Genomic DNA, 24,644 nt, shown 5'->3' on the forward strand with positions numbered 1-24,644 from the left:
AATAAGGCAAGAAAAAGAAATAAAAGGCATCCAAATTGGTAAGGAAGAGGTAAAATTATCCCTATTTGCAGATGATATGATCTTATACAAAAAAAAACTCCAAAGAATCCACAAGAAAGCTACTGAAACTAATAGAAGATTTCAACAAAGTCGCAGGATATAAGGTTAACATACAAAACTCAGTAGTATTTCTTTACGCCAACAAAGAAAACTTCAAAAAGGAAATCACCAAATCAATACAATTTACAATAGCCTCTAAGAAGAAAAGTACTTAGGGATAAATCTAACTAGGGATGTAAAAGACCTACACAAAAAGAACTACAAAACACTACTGCAAGAAACCGAAAGAGATCTACATAAATGGAAAAACATACCATGCTCATGGATAGGATGACTCAACATTGTGAAAATGTCAATTCTACTCAAAGTGATCTACAGATACAATGCAATCCCAATCTAAATTCCAACAAGATTCTTCAACAAGATGGAAAAATTAATCATCAACTTTATATGGTAAGGAAATAACCCTCAGGTAAGTAAAGCACTATTGAAAAAGAAGAATAAAGTAGAAGGCTTCACACTCCCCAATCTCAGAATGTACTATATACATCCATGGTTGTGAAAACAGCCTGGTACTGGTACGATGACAGACACATAGAACAATGGAACAGAATTGAGAATCCAGAAGTAAATCCATCCACCTACAGACACCTGATGTCCAACAAAGCTTCAAAGTCCATTAAATGGGGAAGACACAGTCTCTTCAACAAATGGTGCTGGCAAAACTGGATATCCATTTTCAGAAAAATGAAACAGGATCCATACCTCACACCACCATCAAAAATGAGCTCAAAATGCATCAAAGACCTAAATGTAAAACCTAGAACTATAAAGATCATGAAACAAAGCATAAGGACAATGCTAGGGACCCTAATCTATGGCATAAGTAGAATATCAAGCATAACTAAAAATGCACAAACTCCAGAAGATAAACTAGATAACTGGGACCTCCTAAAAATTAAACACTTAAACTCATCAAAAGACTTTCACAAGAGAGTGAAAAGAGAACCTACAGACTAGACAAACTCTTTGGCAATGCGTATCTAATAAAAGTTGAATCTCTAAAATATATAGAAAACTTCAACAACTCAACGACAAAAAGACAAACAACCCAATCATAAAATGGGCAAAGGACATGAACAGACACTTCATCAAAGTGGACATTCAGGCAGATAACAAATACATCAAGAGAAGCATATAATCATTAGCCATTAAAAAAAAAATGCAAATCAAAACTATGATGAGATACCATCTCACCCCTGCAAGAATGACACTGATCAAAAAAACAAAAGCAATAAATTCTGATGAGGTTGTGGAGAATTGGAACTCTCATACACCGCTGGTGAGAATGTAAAATGGTGCAACTGCTATGGAAAATGATACAGAGCTTTCTTAAAAAGCTAGAAATAGTAATGCAATGTCACTCCTAGGTATATATCCTAGAGAAATAAGAGCTGTTACATGAGTAGATATATGCACACCCATGTTCATTGCAGCATTATTCACAGTAACAAAAAGATGGAAACAACCTAAGTGCCCATCAATGGATGGATGGATAAACAAACTATGGTATATATACACAATGGGATCCTACACAAAAATAAAGAACAATGATGAATCCGTGAAACATCTCACAACATGGATGAATCTGGAGGACATTATGCTGAGCAAAATAAATCAACCACAAAAGGACAAATATTGTATGAGACCACTATTATAAAAAATCAAGAAAAGGTTTACACACAGAATGAAAGAATCTTTGATGGCTACGAGGGAGAGGGGTGGAGGGAAAATAACTATACAGTTGACAAGTGTTAACTTTGGTTGAGGGAAAGGCAATACACAATATAGGGGAAGCCAGTATAGTTTGATCAACGCAAAGGAAGACACTGACAGGAATGCAAAAAAAAAAAAAAGGCAACCCACAGTAAATACTATAACATATACAACCCTACAGCAACGGTAAAAAGAAACAATAATTCACAAGCAGATACGTAAGTAGATATGTATGTTTAATAGGGGTAGGAAGGAGTATAGGAGTATATCCACATACATATATAGATTTGGCTATGGATATTTTTACATACATATTTGTTTGAACAGCATGTATATTCATATAGATAACAGCGCATGCAGCTGGTACAGTCACAGAAGCTTCCTAGACACAACCAAACACCTCGTGAGACTGAGTTGCTGCGGCTGAAGGCTAGGGACCATGATCTCGGGGTACATCTAGGTCAATTGACATAACGTAGTTCATAAAGAAAATGTTCTACATCCTACTTTGGTGAGTAGCATCTGGGGTCTTAAAAGCTTGTGAGTGGCCTTCAAAGATACAACTATTGGTCTCATCCTGTCTGAAGCAAAGGAGAATGAAGAAAACCAGAGACACAAGGAAGCAATTAGTCCAAAGGACTAACAGACCACAGGAACCACAGCCTCTACTAGCCTGATCCCAGAAGAACTAGATGGTGCCTGGCTACCACCACCAACACTCTGACAGTGATCACAATAGCCAGCCAGGGACACAGTGGGAGAAAAATGTAGAACAAAACTCAAATTCATGGAAAAGACCAGACTTACTGGTCTGACAGAAACTGGGGGAATCCCCGAGACTACGGCCCCCTAGACACCCTTCTAACTCCGAACTGAAGCCACTCTTGAAGTTCACCTTTCAGCCAGATATTAGACAGATCTATAAAACAAACAATAATACCCGTGAGGACCATGTGCCTTACTTAGAACAATCAAGTATATGAGATCAAATGGGCAACACGTACCCAAAAGCAAAGATAAGAAGGCAGGAAGGGGCAGGAAAAACATATGAATAGAAATGGGGAACCCGGGGTAGAAAGGGGGGGAGTGCTGACACATTGCAGGGATTGCAATCAATGTCATGAAACAGTTTGTGTATAAGTTATTGAATGGGGAACTAATTTGCTCTGTAAACTTTCACCTAAAGCACAATAATATGTTCAACAACAACCACAAAAAAAGCACTCCAGGGTCTCCCAATTGAACGCATCAGATCATCAGCAGGAAAAACAATTCGGTTACACTCAATTGAAAAAAAAAGTGTTCTTTGAAATAAACATCAGTTATTCCTACTTCTTTCTGTAGATACAGAAAATGCAGAAATTTTGTGAAATTTGATAACAAATTCTTGTTATGCTGTAAATTTACCATTTATCATTGCAAAACCAACTCAGAAAAAAAAAAAAACCTGAGTTATCTGAGTTTTTTGGTTTCTAGAACTCTAAGTAAATACAGATTATGGTGTCACTCACATCCAAGGGTTTATAGTGATTGTTCTGTGGGCACTACAAATATAATTTTCCTTAGAACACTGAGAAGTAGCTCTCACAAGAACTAATGCACTTGGTACAGGCTATCAGCCTGTAGGCAGAAAGTCTGTTCCTCAGTTTGCTCTTAGGATAAAGGACTCCACCAGTAAGTGTTGCTGTGCTCATCAAAATAGTTATAACACTACAGGAATTCCTAAACTTTTGAGTTTGTTCATACGTGAGAAAAAATGTTCATACTCAGGGTTTTCATATCAATTTTACATATTAGATTAGGGATGAAAAGCAGTAGGTGATCAGTAAATGATAGCTATTTGTAAAGTTATTCCTAGTAATGAGTGATTTGTGTGTGTGTGTGTGTGTCTGGTGGAACTAAACAATAAAAAAAAAAAAACAATAGATATGAACAATTGCTATGTGCCAGAGTACAAGTGACTGGATGTCTACTCCATAAAACTTGTCACTGTAGATTGCCTTTCTGTTAATTGCTTTGTGTCCTGTTGTTGTTATGTGCCGTAAAGTCGGTTCAGACTCATAGTGACCTCATAGGACAGAGTAGAACTGCCCCAAAGAGTTTCCAGGGAACGGCTGGTGGATTTGAACTGCCAACTTTTTGGTTAGCAGCCAAGCTCTTAACCGCTGTGCTACCAGGGCTCCTGAACTGGTACAGGACTGCCAATTTTGTCTTATGCAGGAACCCAAAATCTGGTACTGAGCTTCTGAACTCATGCTTGTGCCTATGGTTATCAAAGAAAAAGAGAAGTAGTCACTAGGAATTGGCAGATACATATTAGTATTAAACCACTCACTGGCTAAATCAGGGTCTCCCAACCTCCACACTACTGGTATTTTATGCCAGAAAATTCTTTGTTGTGGGAAACTGTCCTTTACACTAAAAAAAAACTAGATGCCAGTAAATCTTCAAAGTGGAGACACTCAAAAACGTCTCCAAACATTGCTAAATGTCTTCTTGAGGGCAAAAACCCATGTTCACTATCCAGCCCCTCCTCACTGCCCTGTTGAGAACCATTGGGTTAAATTAAGTCATTGATTTAAAGGAAGTTGGTTGATTTCATTTCCTTTGTTTTTTGTTACTCCATACCTTAGAAGAAACCCCGGTGGTGTAGTGGTTAAGTGCTACGGCTGCTAACCAAAGGGTCGGCAGTTCGAATCTGCCAGGCGCTCCTTGGAAACTCTATGGGGCAGTTCTACTCTGTCCTATAGGGTCGCTATGAGTTGGACTCAATTTGACGGCAGTGGATTTGGGTTTTTTTTTTGGTTATACATTAGAAGTTTTGTGGAATCCAAATTGAATACTCATTCAAGGCATAATTAGGCAAGGTTACTACATTTCTAAAAACTACTAAAACGATAGCAATTTGCTTCTGTGAACTTAAGAATTAAATTCCTACCATTAAATACATAGCATAAAAAGGTAATGAAGGGCTGTAAATTTTACATGGCAAACTTATTAACTCTTCTTAAAAAAATTTACAGGTCTTCATAAGGTGACAATCATGTGGAATGGTAATCAGTTCCTAGTGTCTTGTTTAGTAGAGTAGGAGATGAGGTTTTTTAATGTATTCAAAGGTAATTGTGCCCAAGGAACTGATGTACACTAGCCAAATTCACAGAAGACTGATGTATCAATATGAATATAATTTATAACAAAAATTAACTATCAATAATAATTATTCATTTATTTCGAGTGCCTCTATTTAAGCACTTTACATGGATTATCTCATGCAATCTTAGTTCTATCACCATTTGACTATGAGAGCATCTAAGCTCAGCAAGTTTAGGTCACACTGCTATTAAGTGATGGAGCTGAAATTCAGATTCAGGTAGTCTGACTTCAAAGACCATACTCTTAACAACAGGGGGACTAGATTCTTAGGTTCACTAATGTATTTAACACATCTGTTAGATTAGAAAACAAATTTTTTTCAGAATGTAAAAGCAATACATGCACATTATAGAAAATTTAGACTGTCCAGAGAACAAAGATTAAAAATAACACATTTTAATCAGCTGGACGGCACCATTGTTGACATTTTGGTATACTTCCTTCACTATTTTACATGCATTCTATAAATGTGGCTGACTTTGTATTACTTAAACAATGTTAAATATTTAAAATATTTTTCCATGAGTAAATAGTAATTTACTCATCATTTAAAATTCTTTATAAACATAATTTTTTATGATTTTAATCACGTGTGCCATAATCGCTTTTTTAAAATTTTATTGTGGTAAAATATATATAACAAAGAGTTTTGCCATTTTAACCATTTTTAAGTGTACGGTTCTGTGGCATTAGTTACATTTACCATGTTGTGTGACCATCACCACTATCCATTTCCAAATGTTGTTCGTTATCGTCAACAGGAACTAAGCAACCTTCAGTGATAACTCCTGTTTCCCCTTCTCCCAGCCCCTGGTGGCCACTAATAAACTTTCGTCTCTATATATTTGCTTATTCTAGATATTTCATTTAAGTCGGATCATACAATATTCGAGTTTCATCTATGTCAAAGTATGTATCAGAACTTCATTTCTCTCTGTGGCTGAATAATATTCCATTGTATTGATGTACCACATTTTGTTTATCTACTCATTTGTTGATGGGTATTTGGGTTGTTTCTATCTATTGGGTATTGTGAATAACACTGAAATGAACACTGGTGTACAGGTATCTGTTATTGTGTGCCATGGTGTTGATTCTCATAGTGACCCTATAGGACAGAGTAGAACTGCCCCATGGGGCTTCCAAGGCTGTAGTCTTTATTGAAGCAGATTGTCTTTCTCCTATGGAGTAGCTGGTAGGTTTGACCTACTGATTTTTCAGTTAGCAGCTGAGCACTTAACCACAGTGCTCCTTCAAGTATCTGTTAGAGTCCCCGTTTTCAAATGTTTTGGGTATATACCTAGGAGTGGAAGTGTTGGATAGTGTGGTAATTCTATGTTTAACTTTTTGAGGGATTGTCACACTGTCTTCCACGTTCTGCTGAGTGAAATAAGTCAGATATTCTCTATATTTTCCACACATTTTAAAAACTTAAGTTAATCATGCCATTCAGTCATCTTTTGTTAATCTGTAAGTGATATGCATTTTGAGGTTCATCTGCAGCAATTAAAGGCTGGCTTTCCTCTCACACTGAATTTAAGTTTAGGCCTCTACCTGGACCTTTAGTCAGCCTGTGCTCAGGAATAAAATAAATTTGATGTAAGTTTAAACAAAATAATAAGGAAAGTAAAGAGGCTACCAAAAGTACAAATGCCTTAACATACAAATGAAATCGTACTTTGTATCACACCTATAGAAACCCTGGTAGCATAGTGGTTAAGAGCTACGGCTGCTAACCAAAAGATAGGCAGTTCGAATCCACCAGGCACTCCTCGGAAACCGCATGGGGCAGTTCTACTCTATCCTACAGGGTTGTTATGAGTCGGAATCGACTCCACGGCAATGGGTTTGGTTTTTTGGTTTTGCGACACCTATATGTTGTTGTTATTGGTTGCTGTGGGGTTGATTCCAACTCAGGACGACCTTAACATATGCAGAGTGGAACTGCTCCATAGGATTTTCAAGGGTGTGAACTTCTCTCTCAAGGTGCCTCAGCGAGGCGGAGCCAAGATGGCGGAATAGACAGACACTTCCATGGAGCCCTCTTTACAATAAAGACCCAAAAAAACAAGTGAAATGAGTATATTTGTGACAAGCTGGGAGCCCTGAGCATCAAAGGCAAGCTTAGACAACGAACTGAGGGGCAGGGGAAGGAAGAGTCCGTTCAGAAGTGGAGAAGACTTACTGGACCTGAATCGCGGGAAGCCCTCAGGCACCATTCCCGGAGTGGCGTCGGCAACGGCAGGCTGGTACTAGCGTTCGGCCAGTCTCCTCTGGGAGAAGCAGCCAGCCACACAGCCCCCTCACACCTCCAGAACCTGAGGAGAACAGCACTCTCGATAAAAGCTAAGTACTTGCGCATATCTTACCGCGTCTCCCCACCCCCAAGCTGGCTTCAGCGGCTGAATCCCTGGGCCTGAGATAGACCCTGGTGAGCACCTAGAGCCATCCTCCCGGCCTTGGGGAAGGAAAAAATTTGCAACTGGGGGGAAAAGATAATTTGCTAGCTCCATTAACTGGGGGAGCTCAGGACAGAAGTGGCTCCTGTCCAGGCATAAACCATCCGTGGACCTTGAGCACTTTTCCCTTCTGCATGGACCTGTGTGGGCCTATTTCAGGAGAATAGGCCCCTGTTGGCAAACTCCAACCATTTCAGCTGTGTGGTGGAGAGGTGGGTGTTTGATGTTTGACATTGCTTTGCCCGTTAAACAAGGTCCTCACCTACCCACAACAGGGACCTAAGGACTGGTAGCTCCACTCAGGTCACCCAGCCACCCACGACAAGGGTCCAAAGGTAACTGGTACCTCCCAGTCCTTACAACCAAAAACTTTGGGTGCCCATGGTCCCTCTGCAGAGCCCACCCCCCAGCACGCTCTAGGGAACAGAGACATGTTTTCCTCAGAGACACTTGGGGGTCGGTTCTCAGCCCCTGCCTTGTTCAGAGTATGACCCCCTGCTGCAATCAGATACCGGTATATACGCCAATCACCCCTGCCCCTCAAAGACTGTAGAACAGAACCTGTGCCACACACTTGATATCAGCTACCTGGAAACCTGAGCTGAATTCATACAAGAAAACTGAATGGACTCCTAGACTGATATACCTGATAACAGCTCTAGCCAGCTGGGGACAGGACACAAGAGCTCCAAAGGCGAAAATAATCAAGCTAGCTCACTCAAGCAACCCATAGGGGTATACCAAAACAAAACAAAGCAAGCAGCTATGACACAGTAAGCAAGCATGAACTAATACGATAACTTATAGATGGCTCAGAGACAACAGTCAATATCAAGTCACATAAAGAAACAGACCATAATCACCTCAGTAGGCTCTCAAAACAAAGAATCCAGGTATCTTCTAGATGAAAGCGCACTCTTGGAATTACCAGATGCAGAATACAAAAGTTTAATATACAGAACCCTTCAAGACATCAGGAAGGAAATGAGGCAATACGCAGAACAAGCCAAGGAACATACAGATAAAGCAACTGAAGAAATTAGAAAGATTATTCAGGAACATAATGAAAAGTTTAATAAGCTGGAAAAATCCATAGACAGACAGCAATCAGAAATTCAGAAGATTAACAATAAAATTACAGAAATAGATAACTCAATAGAAAGTCAGAGGAGCAGAATTGAGCAAGTAGAAACTAGAATTTCTGAACTCAAAGATAAATCACTTGGCACTAACATATTTGAAGAAAAATCAGATAAAAGAATTTTTAAAAATGAAGAAAACTTAAGTATCATGTGGGACTCTATCAAGAGAAATAACCTACGAGTGATTGGAGTACCAGAACAGGGAGGGATAACAGAAAATACAGAGAAAATTGTTGAAGATTTGTTGGCAGAAAAGTTCCCTGATATTGTGAAATATGAGAATATATCTATCCAAGATGCTCATTGAACTCCACATACGGTAGATCTTAAAAGAAAGTCACCAAGACATATTATAATCAAGCTTGCCAAAACCAAAGATAAAGAGACAATTATAAGAGCAGCGAGGGATAAAAGAAAAGTCACTTATGAAGGAGAACCAATAAGAAGAAGGTTGGACTACTCGGCAGAAACCATGCAGGCAAGAAGGCAATGGGATGGCATATTTAAAAAATTGAAGAAAAAAAATTGCCTGCCAAGAATCATATATCCATCAAAACTGTCTCTTAAATATGAAGGTGAACTTAAGACATGTCCAGATAAACACAAGTTGGGGGAATTTGTAAAAACGAAGCCAAAACTACTAGATATACTAAAGGGAGTTCTTTGGTTAGAAAACCAATAATCTCAGGTATCAACCCAAGACTAGAACACTGGGCAGAGCAACCAGAAGTCAACCCAGACAGGGAAATCCAAAAAAACAAAGCAAGATTAAAAAAAAAAAAAAAAAAGCCCAACACAGGGTAATGGCGATGTTATTATATAAAAGAAGACAACATTAAAATAATAAAGAGGGACTAAGAAATGTAATCATACACCTTCAATATGGAGAGGAAGATACTGTGACACAAAGAAGTAAAAGTTAGTTTTAAATTTAGAAAAATAGGGGTAAAAATTAGGTAACCACAAAGGAGACAAACTATCCTACTCATGGTGCCTCAGCATGTGTTGGAACTGCCAACCTTTTGCCTACTAGTCAAATGCTTAACCGTTTCCACCATCCAGGGACGCTTTAATATGTAAAAGGCTTGTAAAGTTCCTGTTTTGCGAACTGGCTGTTCATGTATATGCCTTTCCCATTTACCTTATCTGTTTAAGGTGTTTGCGTTTTACTTTTCTATTTTCATTTTCCTCATACTGTAGTATGAAAATACTTCTGTCTCAAAATACACATTTTTATACATCAGTCTCTGCTATTAGACTATGGTTCCTTAAGCACGGTGGTCTCATATATTTGGGTGCAGTACATAACACATAGTAGAGAGAAAGAATCTTGTATTTTGCAGAATTATTTTTAGGGTTAAATGAGTGGGTAATATAAGCAAAGCATCTAAGGCAGTGCTTGTCACATAGCAGACTCAATTAATAATGAATACTATTATTATTTTTTAATTATTTTAGGCAATTAAAGTTTCACTATTAGGCTGAAACACACAATTCCTCTTAGAGTTTAGGAAAATCACAGTTGGAGACATTAAGTACTTTTGAAACACCACAAATCAATAAATTGCAGATTTAGGATTTGAACTGTGATTCTCAAATCTTTCACCACAAATCATATCTGCCTGGAATATTCTTGAGATAGTCCAACTCTCGCAATTTTTGAAAGGCCAGTCTGAATTTTTAACTGGTAAAACCCTTTGACAACTAATGGATTCTTTTATCCCAGTCTACAATGACACCTTGATGCCACAGATGTTGCTCTTCCCTCGTTTAAATTTATAGGAAACTTGTGATAAAAATAGTAAAACTTAACAAGAACAGAAGTACATCACATGAGTGACATTTTATTTCTCCATCAGAGAAGTTAGCTTTTGCTTTTAGACAGGGGAGGCAGCTGTTCTTGTGGCCACTGTTTGAAAAGCAGAACTAAACCTACAGGAATGTCCAGTGGGCTGGAGGGCTTGGAGGTCCGGGATTGGAGCGTTTCTGTGGTTGCCTGGTTGGGAGTGGGGATGTAGGGGACAGGAAGCAAAGCTAGCTTGAGTTTTAAAAGTTAGGTTTCTAGAGAGGACCGCAGCGCTGGCAACAGGCCCGGTTAGGTCCGGAGCAGGCTGGTGTGTCCAGTACAGACCTGCACGCGACGCCCTCCACTGACGGAGGAGATTGGGTTGGGGGAAGCTGCATCTAGGTCAGCGAGGGCAAGACGAAGACGGACATTGACGCGGGTCCCCTCCCAATCCCGGCTACAGGGCGTCTGGCGGGAAGCCGATTCCAGACCTAAGACCGAGTCTTCAGGTTTCCCCGTCACCCCAGAACCTTCTCGGCACTTCCGCTAAAAACCTGGCGGCCAACCTCGGAGCCCGCACCGCAGCGCGCAGGCGCGTCGGGACGGGGGGAGGCCGAGGACGCAGACGGAGGAGGCGTGTGATCCGAAGGAAAACCTCCTGTGCGCCTGCGCCGTCCTCTCCTCCTCCCCGCCCCCCGGTCGGGGGGAAACAAACCCGGAGCCGTTGTCGCGCACTCTCCGGACTCCCGGCCGGGGTTGATCTTCAGTCGTCAGTGCAGCGTCGCGTCGCGTCGCTTGCCCCGAGAGCTCCACAGGGGTGTTGGGAGGTAAGAGCGCCCGTCACAGCCCGTTTTGGCCTCTCCTCAGCCCGGCTGCCCTCCCGGAGGGGGCGGGGTGGACGCTGGACCAGCGGACCTCGGCTCCTGTTCTGGCCCTCCTCTTCCCCCAAGGAGCGAGCCTGGCTCCCCGACCTCCTCCTCCTCCCGAGCCCCTTCCCCGGCCCTCACATCTCCCGCCCCCTCGGTGGAGCCTGGAGGCCCCAGCCGGGCTTGGAGGGCGATCGCAGCGGCTGTTGCCGGGTCCACCCACTCGGGCCGCCCGGAGGGCTGGGCGCTGCCGGGAGTGACCCTCCGGCCGCGGCGGGTGGGGGATTCCTTCGCGCCGGCTAGAGCCGCCTGACCCGCCCCGGAGGGTCTGCACTTGCAGGAGCGAACCCTTCCCCAGAGCGGTAGCCTCTGAGCTGGAAGGACTCGGTCTCCGCAGACGGATCTGTCGTCGCTGCCTGCACTCCCGTATCGATGCATTTTGTCTTCATTTTAGACCAAAAGGATGTGGTGGTATTCTTTCCCACCTCTACCTTTTCTTTTGTACCTTTGAAAAATTTTAAAACATAGTTTTTACACGATTAATTGTGCTACCGTGATTGCGAATTATTATAACCCAGACTAAGTATTGCTATGTGGATGTTTTTGTTAGTTTGACTCGTATGGAAATCAGCCCGTAAATTTGATATTAAGTTAATCTTTTTAATTAAAAATACACAATTGCTTGAACAAATCAACTTTCTCCGTTTATTCGTTTGAGCCTGCCGTTTCTTGATTTGGCAGACGTTTAATAGCTTGATCCAGTAAAACTATATATAATTTTCCACCCAATTTTTTCCTTTTTTCCTCCCCCATGTATTAAACTGCATGCTTAAAGAAATAAATAAAAATGTATAGCAAAAAATAAGGGAAAAAAATCAACCATAATCCCACCGTTTAAAAGTAATCAACCACTCTGTTCATATTTTGAGTCTTTTCCTTTCAGTCTTTTTTTCCCGTGTGCGTTTTCTTAATTAAGATGATGAGGTTTTATATACAGTTGGATTGCCCACTTCTCTCAATTAACGTCATATTTTAAGCATTTCCCCAAGCTTTTAAAAAACTTCATAACATAACTTTATTACGTTTTTATTATATAAGTAGTACATGAGCAAAATCTCTTTTGAAACAAAACATTACCGATAAAGCAAAATTCTCATTTAATTATCATCCCCAATCATGTTACATAGTATAATTGTACCACAGTTTATTTAAACCAATAGTTCTCACAGTTGAGGTCCTAAAGAGTTTTTGGTTTCTAATATATTTCTCATTAATTGGGAAAAATTAAAAATTTTAATATTATTAATTTAAAATAACAGTCACATACAATAACAAAAAACATTTCTAAAACGAAATTTAGTGAGAAGAGTGGCTTTGTGTTACATTTTTGCAAATCACTTTAATGCTTGGTTGGATTCTCCTATCTACTTCTCCATTCAGTCTGGTGTGCTATCTTGTTTAGGTTGAAGAATATGAAGAAAATCCAACTTTCCACAGATGGGTAGTTGGAAAAGAGAGGATCGGCAAACACCCTAAAAGGGTCTTGGGGATTTCTAGGGGTCCTCAGATCACGGTTTGAGGCAGCTGATTTAACGCTTTTTGTACTGATGGACTATGAAGTCCTTTGGAATTTTACACTTTTACAAATGTTGTAAAATTCCAAAGGAATTTCGTTTTTGTAATGTGTTCTTGTGCACAAGTGCTAGTGTTTCTTTAGAAGTAGCATTGCTAGGTCATAGAGTAAGCGCTTTTTTTTTAAAGTATTGATAGACATAAACGTTACTTTTGATGCCTGCAAAAATTCCTGTTGTGTCCTAATGTTGATGTTTAAATTGTTTCAGCTAGTGATTCAGTGGAACATTTTGTCTGATATTTTCAATTGTTTTGGATTTTTTAAAATTTTTAGAAAGAATTGTTAGGAATATTTTTGAGGCTATTAATAGATATTGTCACACTGTTTTCCTGAGACATTGTACAGTTTACTTCCTATCATTGGTATCTGAGAAGCTCTTCGTATTACACTCTTAGCAACACTGAGTATTGCTATTGTTAAAAAATTTTATTTTTCCGATTTAGTAGGCTAGAAATGGTATGTATGCTAATTCACATTATTTCAGTAGTGCAGGCTGTACATTGAACTTTTTTCATAATCTTAGTTACCTGTTCATATTATTTACCCGTTTATATATGAGTATTCAAGTGTTTTTCTAACAAATTTGTATTATTTTAAATTGTAAGGATGCATGCTATAATTTTTTTAAGGGAAGGAACAAAATTATCTTTTGTTTTTTTCCTGTTTACAAAAGTATTACGTGTTTGTTAAAAAAAAAAAGTTAAAATAGCATAGAGATATACAGCATTATTAACAGATTGATGTATATTCCTCCATTTTTTTCTCTCTGTGCCTTTGCTAATACTTTGTTTTTTTTAACCAATTTATTTGGGGAAATGGGCTATGCTATGCGTAATATTTTGCAATTTGATTTTTTTTTTCCCATTTAACATTATATACTGCATATTTTTCTATATAAGTACCTATGACTCTGGGTACAGTCTTACCCAGAGTGGCTTTTGGGAACACTAATTGTGATCTTTAGTTACCTGATGTAAGGCTCCTCTCCTCTTCTACCTTCTCTTTTTAGGTGATCTCTTCCGTTAACAGCTGTGTGCTGTCAACTCCTAAATATTTATCTATCTCAGACTTCTCTCCTGAACTCCAGATCCTTATATTATACTGTCTGTTGGATATCTTCACCAGGATGTTCTCAAGGTACTTCAAACAACAGTCCAAAAGTGAAATCAAGTTTTCCCTGAAGGCTGCTCCTCTTTGTATTGCTGGTTATGGTCATTGGTACCGCCATATACCCGGTCTCCCATGGTAGAAACCTGGCAGTAATCCTAGCTTTCTCCCTTGCTTTCCCTCACCAAAAGTTCCCACTCTTTAGCCACTTTTGAATCTATCTCCTCTCCATCTCTACTGTACTGTCTCAGCTCAATCCCGTCATCTCTCATCTTAACCATTTTAGGAGTCTCCTTGCCGTTTTCGCCCATTTTCTGATTAATCTTCCATATTGCTGCCAAAATGTTTTTGTTTTGTTATCATGAGATTTAAAAAATATTTTTTGTAAGTGTTGTAAATATTCATCTGTAAATTCGAGAGTACATAAAGAATCAAGTGATTAAAAGACTTATCTAAACCAGATTATCCTATGTACGCAAAAAAAAAAAAACTTCTTTAGAACAGGGAGTATGTCTTATATATTTTTTGTGTCTCGTACAGTATTTGGTAGATTGCTGACACAATAAATACATCTTGGTTGATTGAAATGGGAATTATAGGCAGCTTAATAGGATTTCATGTTAAAAGGTTTCAGTGTACAGAATTTGCATTGCCATACTTTTTATAAATTCTTGGATTGTATTATCATACTTTTTTTTGTCTCTTTCTAGGCATCTAAAATAACAGTCTTTAGTAGTACATTGTTTACAAGATAGGGATAATCTGTAAATAGATATTATTTAATGAATTTCATAGTTTATTAGAGAAATTGTCTGCCTTTCTCTAATGAAAAACTATTTCTAGACATTTCAGTTTCTGTTCTTTTTTTAATATATGCATTGTATATTCAGAGTTTCTTCACTACTTTTATATTTATTTTTAATTTAATGTTCATCAAAAGGAACAAAACAAACAAAAAAGCATTGCAATTGAGTCATTTTTGACTCATAGCAACCCTGTAGAACAGAGTGGAACTGCCTCATAGTTTCCAAGGCTGTAAATCTTTATGGAAGCAGACTGCTACATCTTTCTCCTGTGGACCAACTGGTTGTTTTGAACCCCAACCTTTTAGTTAACACCCGAGCGCTTAACCACTGTGCCACCAGCACTGTCGAAGGGACACCTGTACGTAATTCAGAGAGTCAGATACTACTACAAGGCTTATAATGAAAAACAACAGTCTTCTGCCCCGATCCTTCTCACCCGTGAATCCCACTGTCCCAAAGCAGCCTCTCAAAATCAACTTTCCTCATCTGAACCATAGAACATGATTTGAGTAACTATTTTCCCAGTTCTTGCAAGGATGGTACATAACTAGTTACACTTGAAATGCATAGGAAAGAAGTTAATTATTACATAAAGTCAATGCCTGAGGGCATTAAGGCATAATTCTCTTGCTGAACCTCTCTCTTGTGAAAGGCTGCTCCAGAGACAATGACTTTTTGATTCTTTTCACCTCCAGTTTTTTAAATAACATGCTTACTTATCTGTTTCACCCATGCGTGCATGCGCACAGATACACACAAGCACATATACATCTGCCCTAGTTTTAGGTTACTATTTACCACCTTCCTATTATAGAGGATGGAAGTATAGGCCTCTTACACCAACCCCCATCTTTAGACACTGCACTTCTTCTTTTTACCCTTTATATTCCCAGTTTAGTTATATGTTAATTTTTAGTTGAACCTTTTTTTTTTTTTTAAACCTGACTTTAACTGTAAATATTGGGTACAGCTGAACCAGGAAGTATATTGGAAAGGTATTTCTTTTCTTGTATAATATTTTGGTTTAGCAGAGTTAATAGTTATCTTAGTTCTTTGATAAATCTTTCTTTCATGTATCTTTATAAATGTATGTTTTGTATCTTTTTAATGTATCTTTCATATCTCTTATTTATTAACAACCTCTCAGACAGCATATATAAATCTCCTTTTAGTAGACTGAAACACTCCAGATAATCTGTTTGTTTTGCAACCTCTCTTCTGTAGTGCTCTGTCACTCTGCTTCCATCTGGATAGGTTGCTTTCTAGGCCTATTGCACAGCTATTGTGGTGTGCTTTTTTATGGTCGCACACCAATTTCATTTCTCCCTCTCTTCTGTGTTGGTAGCCTGTTTTCTGGATTTCAGATCTTCCTCTTTGTTGTTGGCTCCTGCATGTTGGTAGAGTACATCCTCCTGTACCTTCCTGAGGAAGAATGAAAGGAGGCACATTTTTTAGGTTCTTCTGTGTCTAAACATGTTTTTTTGTTCTGTCCTCCCACTTGATTGATAACAAACCTGAGTATAGAATTCTAGACTGGAAACAACTTACTTTGGAATTCTAGAGGCATAGTTCTATTGTCTTTGCCTTCTAGTGTTGCTATTGAGAAGTCTAATGGTAACCAATATTTTGTATATAACTTAGTGTCTTTATCTTGAAGCTTTTACATTCATTCAGCAAGTATGTATAGAGCACTTTCTATGTGCCAGGCACTGATCAAGATGCTTTGAATATATGGGTGAACAAAAGTGACAAGATCCCTGCCTGCATGGAGCTTGAATTCGGGAGAGGGAGGGGTTGTTCTTGATGATAAACAACAAATATAATAAAAAAGTACAGTACACAAAATGTTAGAAGGTCATAAATAAGAGCTTTAGAAAAGAGAAGAAAGAGCAGGATAGGAGGTGTGAGTCAGGAATATTGGGGAAAGGAAAGGTGAGGAGTGCAGATTGCTGTATTAAATGGGGTGCATCTTCCCTTAAACTACCCAGGTATTACAAAATTTCACAGTACTGTGACTTGCTGAGGGTTTTTCATTCATTGTCTTGGGCCCTGGATGGGCCCTTTCCTCCCAGAGACCGTATACTTCAGTTCTGGGATATTTTATTTGATAACTTCCTCCTTTATTTTGTTTTCATTGCTTCTGGATCTCTTGTTATTTAGATATTGGACCGCATTATTTTGATTCTCTATTTTTCTGATCTTTTCTTCCCTATTTTCCATTCCTTTGTCTTTTTGTTCTGCTTTTTAGGATATTTCCTCAGCTTTATTTTCAGTACCTTGGTTGCATTTTTTAATTTTTTAAAACTTTTGTACAGTTTTAGATTGACAGAGTTCCCATATACCCCACACCCAATTTCCTCTATTATTAACAACTTGACATCGGTTTGGTGCATTTGTCAGGATTAATGAACCAATACAGATACATTATTAACTAAAGTCCATTTTTTATTCATGTCTGCTCAGTTTTTCCCTAATAATATGTTTTTTCTATTTCAGGATCCCATTCAGGATACCACATTGCATTGAGTAGTCATGTCTCTTTAGGTTCTCTTGGTTATGACAGTTTTTCTGACTTTTCTTGTTTTTGATGCCCTTGACTGTTCTTGGGATTACTGGGCAGGTATTTCGTAGAATGTCAGTTGGGATTTGGCTGACATTTTTTTTTTTTTTTCGTGATTAGACTAGGGTAATATGTTTTAGGGAGAAAGACAAGAGAGGTAAAATGCCATTCTCAAACACATTATATTATCAACATGACTAATCACTGTTGATTTTAACCTTGATCGCCTGGTCTGCGGTAGTGTTGGTCAGGTCTCTCCACTGTAAAGTTACTCTTTTTTTTTTCTCTCTACCTTTCTATATTGTACTCTTTGGAAGAAGTAAACACTATGTGTATTTAAGGAGTGATGGATTGTGTTCTACCTCCTTAAGGGCGAAGTATTTACAAAAATTATTTGAAATTTTTCTGTTCGGGAGATTTGCTTATTCCCCACTTATGTTTATTCAGTCATTTATTATGTCAGCATGGACTCATGTATTCATTTTATAGTTTGGGCTACAGTCCAGTACTACTTTATTTTATTGCTCAAATTGTTCCAGCTTTACCACTGGAAGGCCTTTCATTTGGCTCCTGTGTTGCTTTCACATACCCCTATCTGTGGGTATGTGTGTGTTTGCATGCATGGGCGCTTTCTTTGTGTGTGTGTTTGTATGCATGCACACTTTCTTATTCTAAGGCACTACAGGATGTTCCACGCTCATCTTGCATGTTTCCTGCCCCAGTCCTAGAATCAGCCCTTTCTCCAAGTAGCCTTGATTCCTTTTATTGGAGAATGGTATTAGAAACCAAGATCTGGGTGCTAAGTGTGGTTGTTGCCACTGGAATGTTGTTGCTTCTATAGGTCCTCTCAGTTGACAGAGCAATGAGGTATATATTATATATACTAATCTGTGTATGCACATATTTCTGTATTTCTATATGTAACCATCTGGATCCATAGTAAGCTACACATGAGTTTGTACTGATGGTTCCAGCACTAATCCATTACCACATGGATCATTCTAGCTTCCTCCCCTTTTATTTCTGTAACTTCCCACTCCCACCATCAGCTATCCACTTCCTTCATTGTTCAATTCCAGTATATATATATAAAGTGGTTTCAGAATTGTTAACCCAAATTCCTGTGGGAAACTACTTTATCAGCTAGAATGTAGCGCATATATATACACTTCGTATTGCCTTCAGTCTTACAGACTCCACTCATTTCCACAGAAATTAGATTAGCACCTTATTCCCCCATTCCCTTCAGTGAGATCGTTTCATACATTTGTAATACGTTTAGATTCTTTTGTCACATTCTGCATTCTTTCCTGAGATCCTCTGACCTAAATGATTTTTTAAATCTTTATATACATTGAGATTTATTCTTTGTGCTGGAAAGTTCTGTGAGGATTAACAAATGCTTAACATCTTGTACTTACCATTATAATATCATACAAAATAGTTTCATCATCTGAGAAATCCCCTGTGCTTCACCTGTTTTAACCCTTCCCTATCCCAAACCACTGGCAACTACTGATCTGTTTACTGTCTATAGGTCTTTTCTGGAATTTCATAGATTTGGAATTATATAGTATGTAGCTTTTTCAGACTGATTTCTTTCATTCAGCAGTATGGATTTAAGATTCATACATGGCTTATGATGGCTTGATAGCTCTTTTTTAAATTGCTGAATAATATTCCATTGTATGGCTGTACCATGATTTGTTTATCCATTCTCCATTGGCATTTGTTGTCATTACTGGTACATGGAAACCCATTCTGTTTTTTGATTTAATGCTTTCTGTTCTACTTTTTGTACGGTTTCAGTTGACTTTTGGCTTTTTAAATTTTTTTTCTCATGTTTGCTTTTTTCTCTATTATTTTTAATCTTTTAGTGGTTATGTTTGAAATTGTGTCATGTATGTATACTTCCCAGAGTCTAAAGTTAATTAGGTATCTTAATTTTCTTTCCATACTCTAGAACACTTTTTTTAAAAAAAATTGTAAAAATATGTATAACAAAATATTGCCATTTCAGTATTTTTTATATGTATAACTCAGTGACATTAGTAATGTTTATCATGTTGGGCAACCATCACCACTATCCATTCCATCTCCAACTTTTTCCATCACCCTTAACAGAAACGTAGTGTACCCTAAGCCATGACTCTGCCTTTCCCCCCTTCTCCTGCCTCTAGTAACCACTAATAAGCTTTGGTCTCTATACATTTGCCTATTTTAGGTATTTCATGTAAATGAGATCTTTCAATATTTGTCTTTTTTGACTGACTTATTTCACTCAGCGTAATGTTTTCAAGGCTCATCGATGTTGTAACATGTATCCGGACTTGATTTCTCTTTATGGTTGAATAATATTCCATTTTTGTATATATCCGTTGTATATATGTAGCACATTTTGTTTATCCATTCATCTGTTGATGAATATTTAGGTGGTTTTCACCTTTTGGTTTTTGTGACCAGTACAGCGGTGAACATTGATGTACAAGTTTGCATTCCTGCTTTCAGTTATTTTGGGTGTATACCTGGGAGTAGAATTTGTGAGTCATATGGTATTTCTCCACCATGTGTCTGTCAGTTTGTCATACTTTGGTGGCTTGCATATTGCTGTGGTACTGGAATCTTTGTTATCAGTATTTTAAATACCAGCAGGGTCGCCTTTGATGGACAGGTTTCAGCTGAGCTTCTAGACTAAGACAGACTAGGACAAAGGACCTGGCAGTCCACTTCTGAAAATATTGGCAAGTGAAAACTTTATGAATAGCAGAGGAACATTGTCTGATAGAGTGCCAGAAGATAAGCCCCTCAGGTTGGAAGGCACTCAAAATTTGACTAGGGAAGAGCTGCCTCCTCAATACAGTTGACCTTAAGGACGTGGATGGAGTCAAGCTTTTAAGACCTTCATTTGGTGATGTGGCATGACTCAAAATGAGAAGAAACAGCTGCAAACATCTATTAATAATCGGAATGTGGAATGTACAAAGTATGAATCTAGGAAAACTGGAAGTTGTCAAAAATGAAATGGAACTTGAATATCAACATGCTAGGCATTAGTGAGCTGAAATGCACTAGTATTGGCTACTTTGAATGAGACAATCATGATCTGTTATGCTAGTGATGACAAATTGAAGAGGAATGGCGCTACATTCATTGTCAAAAAGAACATCTGTCACTCCTAAAATACTGTATCAATTGAGATGTTTCAACAAGCAGATGCAGCCCTGGAAGCACTCACTTGCTTATGCCAAGATATTTGGAAGACAGCTACCTGGCCAACTGACTGGAAGAGATCCCTGTTTGTACCCATTTCAAAAAAGGGTGATCCAAAAGAATGTGGAAATTTTCGAGCAATATCATTAATATCACACAAAAGTAAAATTTTGCTGGAGATCACTCAGAACCGGTTGCAGCAGTACATTGATGTGAAACTGCCAGACATTCAAGCTGGATTCAGAAGAGGATGTGAAACAAGGGATATCATTGCTGATGTCAGATGAATACTGGCTGAAAGCAAAGAATACCAGAAAGATGTCTACCTGCATTTTATTATGCAAAGACAATTGACTCTGTAGATCATAACAAATTATGGATAACATTGTGAAGAATAGGAATTCCAAAACACTTAATTGTGCTCATGAGGAACCTGTACTTAGACCAAGAGAGAGTTGTTTGAACAGAACAAGGGGATATTGTATGGGTTAAAGTCAAGAAAGGTGTGTATCCGATCATTAGCCATTAGAGAAATGCAGATCAAAACTACAATGAGATTTCATCTCAATCCAGCAAGGCTGGCATTAATCGAAAAAACAAAAAAGAATAAATGTTGGAGAGGCTGTAGAGAGATTGGAACAGTTATACACTGCGGGTGGGAATGTAAAATGGTACAACCATTTTGGAAATCAATTTGGCGCTTCCTTAAAAAGCTAGAAATAGAACTACCATACAACCAGGAAATCCCACTCCTCGGAATATATCCTATAGAAATAAGAGCCTTTACACGAACAGATATATGCACACCCATGTTTATTGCAGCAATGTTTACAATAGCAAAAAGATGGAAGCAACCAAGGTGCCCATCAATGGATGAATGGGTAAATAAATTATGGTATATTCACACAATAGAATACTACGCATCGATAAAGAACAGTGAGGAATCTGTGAAACATTACATAGCATGGAGGAACCCGGAAGGCATTATGTTGAGTGAAATTAGTTGCAAAAGGACAAATATTGTATAAGACCACTATTATTAGAACTTGAGAAATGGTTTAAACTGAGAAGAAAACATTCTTTTGTGGTTACGAGAGGAGGGAGGGTGGGAGAGGGGTATTCACTAATTAGATGGTAGATAAGAACTACTTTAGGTGAAGGGAAGGACAACACACAATACAGGGGAGGTCAGCGCAACTGGACTAAACCAAAAGCAAAGAAGTTTTCCTGAGTAAACTGAGTGCTTCAAAGGTCAGTGTAGCAGGGGCAGGGGTTTGGGGACCATGAGTTCAGGGGACATCTAAGCCAATTGGCATAATGAAATCTATTAAGAAAACATTCTGCATCCCACTTTGAAGAGAGGCATCTGGGGTCTTAAACGCTAGTGAGCAGCCATCTAAGACGCATCAGTTGATCTCAACCCACCTGGATCAAAGGAGAATGAAGAACACCAAGGACACAAGATGATTATGAGCCCAAGAGACAGAAAAGGCCACATGAACCAGAGACTACGTCATCCTGAGACCAGAAGAACTAGATGGTGCCTGGCTACAACCGATGACTGCCCTGACAGGGAACACAACAGAGAACCCCTGAGGGAGCAAGAGAGCAGTGGGATGCAGACCCCAAATTCTCATAAAAAGATCAGACTTAAGGGTCTGACTGAGACTGGAAGGACCCCGGTGGTCATGGCCCCCAGACCTTTTGCTGGCCCAGGACAGGAAACATTCCTGAAGCCAACTCTTCAGACATGGATTGGACAGGACAATGGGTTGGAGAGGGATGCTAGTGAGGAATGAGCTTCCTGGATCAGGTGGACACTTGAGACTATGTTGTCATTTGCTGCCTGGAGGGTAGATGAGAGGGTGGAGGGGCTTAGAAGCTGGCGAGATGGACGTGAAAAGAGAGAGTGGAGGGAGAGAGCAGACTCTCTCATTAGGGGGAGAGTAATTGGGAGTATGTAGCAAGGTGTATATAAGTTTTTATGTGAGAGACTGACTTGATTTGTAAACTTTCACTTAAAGCACAATAAAAATTTTTAAAAATATGTGTCTCATAGTTGTATCTTTTCACCATATTATTAAATCTGTATGCTGAACAAATAACCTGAGAATCTGGAGTGTATGAAGAAGAATGGGGCATCAGGATTGGAGGAAGACTCATTAATAACCTGTGATATGCAGATGACACAACCTGGCTTGCTTAAAGTGAAGAGGACTTGAAGCACTTACTGGTGAATATCAAAGACCACAGCCTTTAGTATGAACTACGCATCGACATAAAATAAAAATCCTAACAACTGGACCAATATGCAACATCATGATAAATGGAGAAAATATCGAAGGTGTCAAAGGTCTCATTTTACTTGGATCCACAATCAGTGCCCGTGGAAGCAGCAGTCAGGAAATCAAAGGACATACTGTATTGGACAAACCTGCTGCAAAACATCTCTGTAAAGTGTTCAAAAGCTAAGATGTCACTTTAAGGACTAAGGTGCACCTGACCCAAGCCATGGTTCCAGTCACCTCATACACATGTGAAAGCTGAACAATGAATAAGGAAGACCGAAGAAGAATTGCGCCTTTGAATTGTGGTGTTGGTGAAAAATTGAATATACTATGGACTGCCAAAAGAAGGAACAAATCTGTCTTAGAGGAAGTACAGCCAGGATGCTCATTAGAAGCAAGGACGGCAAGACTTTGTCTCTCATACTTCAGACATGTTACCAGGAGGGACCAGTCCCTGGAGAAGAACATCATACTTGGTAAAATAGAGGGTCAGCAAAAAAGAGGAGTACGCTCAACAAGGTGGATTGACACAGTGGCAGCAACATTGGGTGTAAGCATGATGATGATTTTGAGGATGGGGAGGACCGCGGGCAGTGTTTTTGTTCTGTTGTACATGTAGTCACTATGAGTTGGAACCAACTCCAAGGCTTCGAACAACAGCAGTGAAATTTCGATATTTCAGTTTTTGTGGAACAGCCAAACTGTTTTCTACAGCGGCTACACCATTTTACATTCCCACCAACAATGAGTGAGGTAACCAGTTTCTACATATTCTCACCAGTGCTTGGTTTTTGTTTTTAATTTTTTATTATAGTTACTAGTGAGGGTGAGATGGTATCTCATTGTTGTTTTGATTTGCATTTCCCGAGTGACTCATGACATTGAGCATCTTTTTATGTGCGTGTTGACCATTTGTATATCTTTTTTGGTGACATGTCTGTTCAAGTCCTTTGTATGTTGTGATGGTTAAGGTTGTATGTCAACTTGGCTGGGCCATGATTCTTGGTGGTTTGGCAGTTATGTAATGAATGTTGTGGTCATCCTCCATGATGTGATTTGATGTGACCGGCCAATCAGCTGGGAGTTTCCTCAGGCTTTTGCCTGCATTCGGTATATTTGGACGTTCTGGCAAAGCTCGCTTGCTCTGGGTCCTGCATCTGGCTTGTTCCCATCAGATTTCTGGTTCTTGGGACTTGAACTGGCAGTCTGCCGTACTGCCTGCTGATCTTGGAATTTGTCAGCCTCTGCAGTGTATGAGCCCGTGGCCTGCCATTTGACCTGCCTATCTTGATATCTTTTTTTTTTTTTATCTTAATATCTTGGGTTTGTCAGCCTTTGTAGCTGCGTGAGTTAGGTGAAGCTGCCAGCCTGACACCTGACCCACAGACTTGGGGCTTGCCAGCCTGTACAACTGCATGAGCTGTTTCCTTGAGATAAATCTTTTCCTCTGTGTGGGTGTATGTGTATGTGTGTGTATACATACACACACACACACACACACTTCACTGATTTTGTTTCTCAAGAGAACCCAGCCTGAGACACTTGGTACCAAGAGTGGTTCTAGAGAAACAAAATTGTAAGGATAAGTTTTCTAAATTGGTTCTCAAGACTGACTAATCTTAAAGGCACTACCTCCAGTAGTAAAGAGGGTGTTGTTAATCCATGGCATAGGGTAGCAGTACTGATACGCAGCCTTTATGCTTAGCACTGGGTCACCAAAGAGCTTGACTGCTAACCAAATGTTTGGCAGTTGAAACTACCAGCCCCTCTTTGGAAACCCTATGAGGCAGTTCTGCTC

The 24,644-nt window shown here is 39.1% G+C and overlaps 1 protein-coding gene across 2 annotated transcripts in view; it reads left to right on the forward strand.

Moving 5' to 3' along the window:
- The first annotated feature begins 10,568 nt into the window (after positions 1-10,568).
- The window catches only part of ZFYVE16 (zinc finger FYVE-type containing 16), a 51,939-nt gene continuing 37,863 nt past the window's right edge, over positions 10,569-24,644 (forward strand). The window contains exons 1-2 of one of the 2 annotated variants that reach the window (XM_010588245.3): positions 10,569-11,203; positions 13,885-14,012. The gene's annotated coding sequence lies outside the window, so the exon portion shown is untranslated. The remainder of the gene's footprint in view (positions 11,204-13,884; positions 14,013-24,644) is intronic. The other variant, XM_003408115.4, reaches the window with a different exon arrangement.

Source organism: Loxodonta africana, chromosome 2 (genome assembly GCF_030014295.1).
Source record: "Loxodonta africana isolate mLoxAfr1 chromosome 2, mLoxAfr1.hap2, whole genome shotgun sequence".
NCBI classification, from domain to species: domain Eukaryota; kingdom Metazoa; phylum Chordata; class Mammalia; order Proboscidea; family Elephantidae; genus Loxodonta; species Loxodonta africana.